The sequence below is a fragment of the Felis catus genome, chromosome B1 (assembly GCF_018350175.1).
Source record: "Felis catus isolate Fca126 chromosome B1, F.catus_Fca126_mat1.0, whole genome shotgun sequence".
Taxonomy (NCBI): Eukaryota; Metazoa; Chordata; class Mammalia; order Carnivora; family Felidae; genus Felis; species Felis catus.
In genome coordinates this window covers 109,076,734-109,089,119 of record NC_058371.1, presented here as the reverse complement: position 1 = coordinate 109,089,119, position 12,386 = coordinate 109,076,734, and positions in this window count along the sequence as shown.

Genomic DNA, 12,386 nt, shown 5'->3' with positions numbered 1-12,386 from the left:
GCCTGCTTCCGATTCTGTGTCTCCCTCTCTCTCTGCCCCTCCCCCGTTCATGCTCTGTCTCTCTCTGTCTCAAAAATAAATAAAGGTTAAAAAAAATAAAAAAAAAAAGAATTTGAGACATCAATTCTTGGTGTGATGTGAGACATCCCTAGGATGGTGCAGTGTACAAATTGTGAGCACTTGGATAAATTGAATATAGGATATTGCATGCGCTTGATACAGTTTCAGAAAACTATATAACCTATAATTTAGAAATGAATTATGATTGATGCTGCCATGCTTATGTTTAAGTATAATTTAGGATGCTTTCACTTACTCATTCATGCAAAAATATTTCCTAAGCAACTACCTTGTTCCAGGAACTTCATTCAAGTCTGGAGATCCCGTGGTATCGTATGGCAACAGAGATATGATGGCTGTGTTCATGGAGTTTACATTCTGATGGAAGACACTGTCAAATGGGTGTTTTCACTGTGGATACAGATAAGCACTGCAGTGGGGGAGCTCTAGGGTACTGTGAGAACACAAAGGAAGGCCATTTGAACTGAAATCTAATGAATCAGGCCAAAGGGTTAAACATATTATGTAAGTATCTTGTGTAAATAGTACTTAGGGCTGACTTTTTAACTGTAAGAGTTGGAAAAAGGCAACAAAAGTCAACCAGATAAATGAAAGGTATTGAGGTTTCCTGAAGTCCCATCATCACAGCTTCTCACAGCCAGTGACCACACCAGATGCACTGACTCTGCTCATTTACCGCTGTTCTGACTTCCAGTGTTCTTTGTTGTCTCTAATCACAACTCGGGTTAAAAAGTCATTTTGCTTGTGACTGATGTCTTTTAAGGGATAGGGATGAATCCAAAGAATTGGAGTTCTGAAAAAACATCCACTTCCTATTTTAGTGTACCTCCTTCTTGAGCAAACCAGTCAGAACCTTTTTTGTAGAACTGGATGCTCCGAAGTTTTGGCCGTGCTTATTCATCCTCCTGCCAACAGCCCAAAGCAGGACACAAGCCTATTGATCTCTCCTTTGCTCTCCCTGCAACTGGGGAATTTACCTCAGGCCTTCCAGTGAATTCTTGCCCTCTAGAGGGGGGCTGAGCTCAGTGTTCAGTTATATGGGAAAACTGTTTGCAATATGCCATTAGCTTAGGACCTGTGCCTCTCTCTTGCCTGAATTTGTGGACATGTTAAACCTCTCTCCTCACTGTAATTCTTGGCTACGTGCAACACATCCTTCTGTACCCTGGGATACCTGAACTAATTAATTGTTAGTAGAGAAGGTACATGCAATATGCAAGAAAAAGAATCATTGAGGACTAAGATGATTGCGAATCAAACCCAGCCTGGCCAAGAAAGCAAAAATTAAAACTAAGAAGATATATTCAAGGATCTGTAATAAAACCTAGAAGAGAATTCCAAGAATAAAATTCTTATGGATCCTATTTGAGTATGCCCAGAAAAAGTAAAATAAAATAAAAACAGGAAATAGAGACACCTTAAGTGTGCTAAAAATGTGACAATATGCAACTATGCATATTAATTCCCAGATAAGAATGGGAAACAAAGAAACAAAGACTTTTTTTTAATTAATTTGGGAAGTTTGGATTAATTTGGCCTCCTAATTATAGTTGGCCTGTGATTTCTAATAAAAAAGTATTATGCTTCAATTAATTGGAAACATATAACAATTGATATAATAAATACAGCCAGCTATATGTAAAATATTTGGATGCAGTGCATCTGAATAAGAAATACCAATTTATAACCAAATGTACTCTCATAAATTCAGAAAGAAAATGGTTAGGAAAATTAGGATATCATCCTGTAAAATTACACAGGTTAGGTCATCCCTCAAATTGGAAATGAACCCAGATTATGCTAAATTAACTAACCTTTGCAAAGGATTCTGGTTCTGGAAGTATTCAGGTTCACCAACCATGGTAAGCTTTTATGCCTTCCTTCACTATTGTGTAGGAAACCCACATCATGGATGGCCAAAGGTGATACTCTGTCTGAGGAAAATTATGCCTCAGAAATTCTAGGAAACTTTATCACTTCAAACAAGGATCCATTGTATAAGCACCTGGAGTCTATTTCTGATTAGGCTATAATACTTGTTTGGTCCATTTTTTCTTATTCTATATTTTTTGATAAATAAAGACTGCCTGTTACATACGTGTAAGTTGCTTCTCCAGCATCACATCCCTCCCACCCCACCTGGAAGATAACTAGTATTTTGATATTTGTATTTATTGCTTTTTATCTATTTGTTAAAATTGTTTCTTCCATACTTGTATGTGTTTCTTAACAACACATCACTTAGTTTGCCTGTGTTTTAGCTTAAAAGAAATGATATCATACTATATGTGTAATTTTTGTGATGTGCTTTCTCTATTCAAAACTATGTGTCTGAGATCCATTCATTCTATTGCATGTGGTTACAGTTCGTTCATTTTAGTTGTGTAATATTCAGATCTCTGAACATATCACAATATATCATTCATTTTCCTGTTCATGGATGCTGGTGTTGATTTCAGTGTTCTTCTATAATGAGCGATGACACTAAGACCTCTTTTTTATTATTATTATTTCTCTTTTGACATACTTTGCAAGAATTTCTCAAGAGTATATACCAAGGAGTTAAATTGATGAATTACAGTATCTGTGAATATTTATTACAAGATAATGTAAATTGTTTTCTAAAGTTATTGTGTCATTTTACATTCCCACCTCAGTATATCAGAGTTCCTGTTCCTCCACAAAATCTCCAAAGTTCAGGATTATCAAAGTAATATTTTTTCTGGTATACTACACATAAATCATTTCAGTATTTACTTTTCCCTGTACCAAAGTTGAATATAATTTCATATATTTATAATTGGGATTTTTTTCTTCTGTGAAATATCCATTTTTGTCTCTTACTCATTTTTATTAGATTTTTGTCTTTTTTGAAAACTTATTTGAAAATTTTCTTTATAAATTCGGGGTTATTAATCATTAGTCAGTTGTATGTATTACAAATATCTGACTGGAATTTATAACTTGTATTTCTTTTGGGGGGGGAGGAATGGGTAGGAATTTATTTATTGAGGTTATTAAAGTTATTAGTTATTGAATGGAAGTTTTAATTTTAATATAAGCACACTTATTGAAATTTTAACAAGTGTATGTTTTGTGTTCCTTTGGGAAATAATCCTTTTTATGTGGAGTAAACAACAAAAGGATTTTTTTCTTACATTTCCTTCTAAAAGTTGTGTGTTTTGGGGCGCCTGGGTGGCGCAGTCGGTTAAGCGTCCGACTTCAGCCAGGTCACGATCTCGCGGTCCGTGAGTTCGAGCCCCGCGTCAGGCTCTGGGCTGATGGCTCAGAGCCTGGAGCCTGCTTCCAATTCTGTGTCTCCCTCTCTCTCTGCCCCTCCCCCATTCATGCTCTGTCTCTCTCTGTCCCAAAAATAAATAAAAAACGTTGAAAAAAAAATTAAAAAAAAAAAAAAGTTGTGTGTTTTTTATTTAAGCCTTTAATCTATCTAGAACTAGTTTTTATATTTGTTTTGAAGCTGGGATTCAGGTTATTTTTCCTTCTGGTTAACTATTTATCTCAGGACAATTTATGGAATATTTTCTCCTTTCCCTGTAGTGTATCTTTTGTCATATTCATGTATTCATGTGTACCCATACATATGTGGACCTTATCTTGGGTTGTCTCCTTTGTCTAGAAAAAACTTATGATCTGTTTCAGGCTGTATTCAATTCACAATCTACTTTTGATCATAACTATATCTGCCTTCTAATTATTCATTTCTTACTATTTTGTCCATGGTTTAACTTGTGAGAATAGTGGGTGTGTTCAATATATTTTTTTTTAATAAAGAGAGAAACACTGATCTGGACTGTTTTAGTTCTGCTGTACTATTTTTGTTTCTATGTCCTTTTGCACACTCCCACAAATGTTGAAAACTCAGGAAGTGACCATCTTCTTATGTAAACAGTCTCCACTAACACCTGCAAAAACTAAAGCCAAAGCAAAAATATATATATTCCTTATTTATTAGCACTGCTCATGAATGAATACCTCATGCTTAAGTAGGAGGAATTTTATGTCTTTCCTCAGATTTACACAAAAATAACATCTGTTATGCACCATGGTTTGCAGGAGATGGTCCCCAATTCCCAAGGAACTCTTTATTATATGATAGTTTTCTATCTCCTAACTGAATATGTTTTCTTGAATATGGCACCTGGAATAAAAAGTGGGTTCTGAAGGGGAGACTGGGTGGCTCAGTTGGTTAAGCGTCCAACTTTGGTTCAGGTCATGATCTCACAGTTCCTGAGTTATAGCCCCATGTTGGGCTCTGTGCTGACAACTCAGAGCCTGGAGCCTGATTCTGTCTCCCCCTGTCCCTGCCCCTCCCCCACTCACGCTCTGTCTCTTTCTCTCTCTCAAAAATAAGCATTGAAAAAGAATTTTTTAAAAGTTGGTTGTGAGGATTTGTTTTTCAAAACTATTAGTACAGCTTAACTATTGACCAGCAAGGACTTTCTAGCTTAAATATTGACAAACAAGAACTTCTAGTCTGGCAAATTTTTAAGGTTGTAGTTTTACTAAGGACTGGTCTGGCAGAGATTTTTCATTTACACAATTGTGTATTGTTTACCCTCTTAACCTCTTTGCAATGCCTCTTTGAAAACCACAGGGAAAAAAAAGCACTGGAAGTATCTAACAAATAAAACACATACAAGCAAACATTGGAACTGAATATTAGATTCAGGTATGAACTGGTAAAAGAATGTTACAGTTGGCATCATCTTTGGTTCTCTGAGACTTTGTAGCTTTATGAGTGCTAACTAATACTGCCCTATTTCTAAATAAGATCGGAAAGATTTCTTAGACAAAACTAAACCTTATTCAAGTTAGGAGCCCATAAAGAACCTTTCAAACTAAAGGCTCACAAATTTGACTTTATCTAAACAGTTCTATATAGTGAGCTCTATATCTCTCTGGCTTATTGCGTGTCATTTCTTTTCTTTCACTGGAGTTAACATGGAACTCAAGAATACCCTGAATTAACCCATTTTTCTCTGTAAACACCGCATCATGTTGTTTACTTGGTCCTGAATTTTCAACGTACTTTTGGAATTCTGTGCAATAATCGCAGTGTTATTTGATTATCTAATTATCAATTTAACTTCGCGTGTCTGATGTTGAGAACTCCTCAAATCGTGCAACCCGTGACCCCAGACTGCATTGTTTACCTGTGCATTTTCCAGTCATTTTTCTATTGACTGCCACGATCCATACACATGACTGGTATGTTCATTTTACCAACCCTTCAGTACACCCGGTAAATTTTTTTAACTTCATTTCTGCCAAAATGATTTTTAAAATCTGATTAAGGATACATTACTTTATGGATGAATTCAGAATTAAAATTCTGTGAAGTAGAATTTCACTTAAAAATATTTTTAATGTTTTTATTTATTTTTGAAGGAGAGAGAGAGAGACAGAGCATAAGCAGGGGAGGAACAGAGAGAGAGGGAGACGCAGAATTTGAAGTAGGCTCCAGGCTCTAAGCTGTCAGCACAGAGCCCGATGCGCGGCTTGAACTCACAAACTGTGAGATCATGACCTGAGCCGAAGTCACTTAACTGACTGAGCCACCCAGGCACCCCTAGAATTTCACTTTAGATAAAGAGAACTAAATATCTCTAAAGGTAAGAAGAAAAACTAATTAAAATAAAGAATCTGGAGCACCTGGATGGCTCAGTCAGCTGAGCATCAAATTCTTGATTTTGGCTTAGGTCGTGATCGCAGGATCATGGGATTGAGACCTGCGTTGGGCTCTGTGCTGAGAATAGAGTCTGCTTAAGATTCTGTCTCTCTCCCTCTACCCCTCTGCCCCTCTCCCCTGCTCACACTCTAGCTCTCTTTCTCTCTCTAAAATAAATGAAATAAAACAAAATAAAATGGAACTAGCCTTGTAAAAGTGGAAAGTTTGCCAACATTTCAGCCTCATTTAGTAAACATCTCTTGATTGGTTCACTCATTAGGAGTTTTTAAAGGTATTCAATTATGACACTGCCTTTAAAATTTATGTTTAAGGAAACCATTAAAAAAGGTGCAAAACAAGTAGCATAAGTATTAAGTAAAAATCATGATACACAACTATGTAAATGTATATAGACTGATTTAAATTATGTTGAGGGGTCCCTGGGTGGCTCAGTTGGTTAAGCATCCCACTTCGGCTCAGGTCATGATCTCATGGCTTGTGAGTTCCAGCCCCGTGTAGGTCTCTGTGCTGACAGCTCAGAGCCTGGAGCCTGCTTCGGATTCTGTGTCTCCCTCTCTCTCTGCCCTTCTCCACTCACACTCTGTCTCTCTCTCCTTCAAAAATAGATAAACAAAAAAAAATAAATAAATAAAAAAATAAATAAATTATGTTGAGAAAAACACCCTGTGTATAGAATAATAACTGGAAAGAAGTAACCAGAAGTTGTGAGTGATTTTCATTGTTGCTGTGTCTGTATTTATTCTTATTCATTTTGCTTTCATTTTCTAAATTTTCTTTTATCTATGACATATAGTATATATTATACTAGATATCCTGAAATATAAATATTATACAGTATTTATAGTACATACCGTAGTAAATGTATATAACTATATTTCTATATGTATGTTTCAATCTTAATACAGTCAAATAAAAATATCTGTTTAGGGGCTCCTGGGTGGCTCCATCGGTTAAGCGTCTGACTTCAGCTCAGGTCATGATCTCAAGGTCTGTGAGTTCGAGCCACACATCAGGCTCTGCGCTGACAGCTCAGAGCCTGGAGCCTGCTTCGGATTCTGTGTCTCCCTCTCTCTCTGGCCCTCCCCCACTCACACTCTGTCTCTCTCCCTCTCTCAAAAAATAAATAAACATTAAAAAAATTTAAAAATATATATGTTTAATGTAACTTGCACTATTTCTGAAATATCCTGAATTATCTCCTGTAACTTTTCTGTTATTATTATTCAAAATGATATTAATATTATTTATTAAATGTGAATGAAAATGATTATTACACAAAAGTCATTTAGATTAGTTAGGGATACACAAAAGGGATAATTTGATGAGGCTGGTATGAGGTAAAAACCTATTAATACTTGTAAAATATACAAAATTAATTTGGATTTTGGTTAAAACTTTATGAAAACGTTTGAAAATATCCAAAATGAGTAAGAACCCCACAATTTGTCAGTATAACATATTAAGATGAAAAATATAACTGTTAGTATAAAATCAAGGCTAAGATGCTTTTGATAAATTAAGAAATTTTGAAATATTCGAAAATACACAAAATACAAATACATATACAAAAATTCTCAAAGGTTGAAATTAACTCATTACATGTAATTTTTATCAAAATGAATTCTTCAAATACTTTGTGAAGTGAATTAAACATTAGATGATTTTGTGTTTGATTACAGGGCTTTAATTGTATTGACCTAGAGCTCAGTTTGAGCAAGATCTTTAAAGGATTGATTGGTTCTAAGTAGATTAGTGGAGAGAGAATTCAATAAAAGAGAAGCATGGTATGTATCAAAGGGGTTGGGGGCATTGCCAATAGGCTGGAGCATCTAGTATGTGTACAGCAGTATCTAGTCTGTGTTTGGGTCCCAGATAGTAAGGAGTTGGAATGAGCACTGTATAAGTCTTCAAAATGAATTTTGTATCCTGAAGATTATAGCGTGCAATATCCATCCATTTATACCAAATGGATCTTACAATCCAAGGGGGAAGACACACATTCATTATTGAGCACATACTAGGTAACAGGTATTTTTCTACACTGTGAACAGTGAGTAAAACAAAAAAGTGCCTGCTTTCCTAGACTGTATGTTGCATACTAAGGATAATATAATCTGAATTATGAATGAAAGTTTATGGGAAGAGCAGTGGAGAGAGAGTAGGACTTAATTTATAAGAGACCAGAAAGTAGAATGAAGATAAAGCCTTTTATTGTTTTATGATCAGCTAAGGGTCTAAAATAGTGAGAGATAAATAGGGTAGACAGATAACCTTACTGATTTGATTTTGAATGTCACTGATGTCACTGAATGGTTAAATAAGATCTTTGTGGGGTGCCTGGGTGGCTCAGTGAGTAAAGCACCTGACTCTTCATTTCCCCTCAGGTCATGATCTCATGGTTCATGAGATTGAGCCCCTTGTCGGCTCTGCACTGACAGTAAGGAGCCTGCTTGGGATTCTCGGTCTCTCTGTCTCTCTCTCTCTTCCCTCTCCCCTGCTCATGCTCTCTCTCGCGCGCGCACAAAATAAATAAATAAACATTAAAAAAAATTTTTTTTAAAGATCCTTTGGACAGTATTTCTCCAAATAACACAGATCTAGGAAATGAAGTTCAAAGATAGTTGTAATAAATTGTAAAGTATATTCTTATCATGGGATAAGCAGAGGGATTGACTTCACAGTATTTCCTGAATCACATCTTTTAGGTCTAGCTATAAAACTGTTAGAAGCAATTCTTTAAAGAGGAAAAACTAGGTAATACTAGTCATTTCCAGATTAAATTAGGTTTCAACTCATTTAAAAAATTGGCATCTTGCCCCTCCTTCTCCTTTTCCCTGGGTTGATGTTTTCCTTTTCTATAGCTCAGTGGGGAGGGAACATCTACTTCTTAGTCTGGTCAATGCTGTGGCTGGTCCCACCTTAGAGTATTATTATTCTATTATGGTGACATGGGTACATTTTGTGGTTTCAGGTGGAAAAAAGATTCAAAAATAACAATTAAATTTAGTTTTAGGAAAATAAAAAATATGTTTTTTGCGTATGTAATTTTATGTATATAAATTCACACCCACTGTACTAAGTACTTAAAGTCATTACAGAAGTGGAAGAGTTTGCTGAAAATTGTAGATAGCAATAATGATGGAGATAAAATAGTATAATTGGATTTCCATGTTCTTCAAAAGAAGTAAGTTGTTAGGAGGTTATGCAGGAAAATGGGAACTAAGGAAAGTTCAGTTATTTGGGGATATTCGTTTTGAATGACTCAAATTATTTCTTAAGTATTTCAATTTGTAAGGACAAGACACACTGAGTTTGCAGTAAGTGACAGAGGACAAATGAGGAAGACAAGAACCAAAACTTGCACATTGCCAGACCTATGGCTTACCTTAGCCAGACTGTGCTCGGCTCCAACTAGGCTTTGAACTGATTTCACTTGCTCGCCATCTGGTCACTGTCATGTAGTTGCAATGTGAGGTCCTTTATATGTGACGTTATATAGTTTATGTACAATGTATGAAAAGGCCATCAGTGGTGGTGTAAGAAACCGAACCCAGAACTAAGAAGCTAGGTGATGTGATTTGCTAAAAGCAGTGTTTGCTACTTACGTGTAAATACACTGTTTCGAGATGATAGTGTCAGAGAATAAAATATCTGGTAAACCTAAATTGGGCTTATATATAAATAAACCTGTATTTATATATAAATATATATGTCCCAGACTTCATCTGGGACAGGTTGAATACTATCATTTCCAATCTAAGCATAGTTCCCTTGAAGAACTGAGGAGACTACAGATACCAGCTTCACAGAATATCATCCAGCTTCATATCTCCTGGTGAGGTTTGCTCAGAATTTATCCTTTGTTGTTTACAGCAGTAAACTATATCCTCTGTATAATGTATGTGCCAAAATGCTCATTTCCATCAAAAGCCTCATCTCAGTACTCTGTGGGACTTTGACAAAACATCACAGAAACTGGCTCACATTGACAATTTAATATAACCCGTAGTGACTGCCTCAGTAGGTATCACTTGCCCCTTTGTCTGGTGCCACCCTCAAATGGAGCTCTGTCCATATTTTCACTGGTCTGTTACCTGTTTGCAAAATATATTTCACTGTTTTGTAGATTACATTATATCAGATTACATGTTTTGGAAACTTTTACATAAGCCTCTTCTTTCTCAAATTCCACATTTCAATACTCTTTACACTTAAACTCCATTTGAACAAATTATGTCTTTTCCTATGTGAATACCAGATACACAGAGAGGTAGTGGTCTTCAATGAGGGGCAGAAGTCAGCGGAAACCATGAAGTCTGGTCATAGCATTCACCCCATTCATTCTGCTGTGGTATCTGTGACCCAGTCATAGTTTTCCAGTGTTCACTCCATTTTCCACTATGGTATCTCCTCAGCAAACTTCTAAAGTCTCTGGTAGAGATGATTCAGCTGGAGAAATTTAAGCTGCTTTCCAATGACACTTAGGCCTCAGGACTCAGGAGATTCGGGGTGTGGATATCACACTCTCACTGACCAAGATACTATACTGTCATTCCTAATTTATTATTAACGCATCACTGTGACATGAGAAATTTCTCCTAAGACTGCTGGCCCTCCGAATTCTGGAGGGAATTAAGGTGGTTTTAGGTCATTCTTAGCCCTCACTTCCATCCCAGCGACTCACCCCACTGCAGTGGGAGAATTCAGAGGCACTGCCACCAACACTGGAACACCCTCCTTCTACTCTTTCCTCTTCTTCCATCTTGGAGAATGCGTGTGTGGTTCCTTTATGAGAGAATCATTACTGTCTCTGTTTCATGGTATCTTCCCCTAAATCTTTCCTTCTTACATGTAATCATGGTGCTTTTCAACTTACAACCATTTGAGGGAAATAGCGACTTTATATTTTTCAGCCCATATGAAAGATGGCAAAATCTTCCCCTGGTTCTCTAACCAAGTCTCTGCCCTCTTATTATCTTTCTTTCACTGCCAATTGAAAACAAAAACAAAAACGTAACACATTTGTCTTGTCTCCCCTATCATTCTTACCCTCTGCTGTCAAAGTTGTAGTCCTGATGCTGACTACGATTAAGTTATGCCTTTATTCTAAAAGCATTATCGATTTCCCATTACCCACAAAATAGCGCTTAGTGTCATTGCTTAAAAATTCAAACTCCTAAATGATCTGACCTAAATTTGCCTCCCCAACCCTACTTTTCACCATTCCATTTAATTTCTACCCTCTTGGAAAATTTTGATTCCTTAATATTTTTCATATATGTATATTTTGCATCCATTCCTTCACGCTCTATTAAATGCCAGAAATGTCTTTATATTACCATTTTCACATGCTCTAATTTTAGTGAAATTTCAGGATTCAACTAAAAATTTTCCCCAGGTTGTCACCACACACACACACACACACACACACACACACACCACACACAGGCACACACACAGAAACTCTTCTGTCCAAGCTGCCACAATCCTTTCCTCATACTTCTCTTAGGCACTTATACTCTATCCCATAACATACTTAATTTAAGCACAAGTCAACTCCTGTACTCAGCTGCGTTTTAAGTTTCTTAAATTGAAAATTTTTTCCTTAATCCTTGTATCTACAGAAAAGTAATAATGTATAAATTGCAAAATAGTCAATACATGTTTGTGATAAAAAGTAATTAATTCTATATTTGAATTCTTTAATATTTTTTTGGTATCGCATCACAAAAAGAAGGTTTTGTTGAGCTTTTATTTTACCTAAGCCATGTGCATCATATTATGTGTGTGTGCATGGGAATGTACACATACACATCACTGGAGAACATATGAATGGTTGATTTTGGCTTTAAATAATAACAAGTTAGTCAACCATGTTCTAGTTTTTGGAAACTTCAGGCAGAAGGAAAGGGCTATGATGTATTTTCAGTTGCTAATTTACTTCAACTTTTGGCAGAAAAGAGAAAACAACTTAGTATCTCCATCAGTCTTTTCTGGTCAGCCTAACCATGTGCTGTATTCATTTAATTTTATTACCTAGAATTCTGGCAATTTCAAGAGTAGTCAACCCATCAGTATGATATAGAAGAAGCAATGCATGTCATTTTTAGGGCGTCTCTTTTCCAATATGGTTTTAGTTTATTGAAGCCATTTTTTGCACTCATGAAATTATAATTAACCAGATTTTCACACACTTTACTAGAATTGACCTATGCAGGTTAAAAAATTTGAGCAAAGGGAAAATGAAATTTTTAGTACAATGTATGTTGTTTTAAATCCTTAAACTGAATGTGTAATATGAATTCCATGATGTTAAAGGACAATTTGCAAAATTAAAGAAGGGAAAGAAGGTCCTGGTATGAAGAAAGAATGAAGTCTACAAAGGAAATTGTGGCTAGATTAAGCCATGAATAAAAATGAGGAGGGGAAAATAATATAATTGGTTTGGTATTAGTAAAATAACCTACAAAATGATAGAATAATCAAGGCTTCTAGGAGATAGTGAAAACAAGCAAACAAATCAGTGAACAATGTTAATAGACCACTTATGGGGGGGAAAAAGTCAGTATTTCTCAGATTTCATAAAAACAGAAAA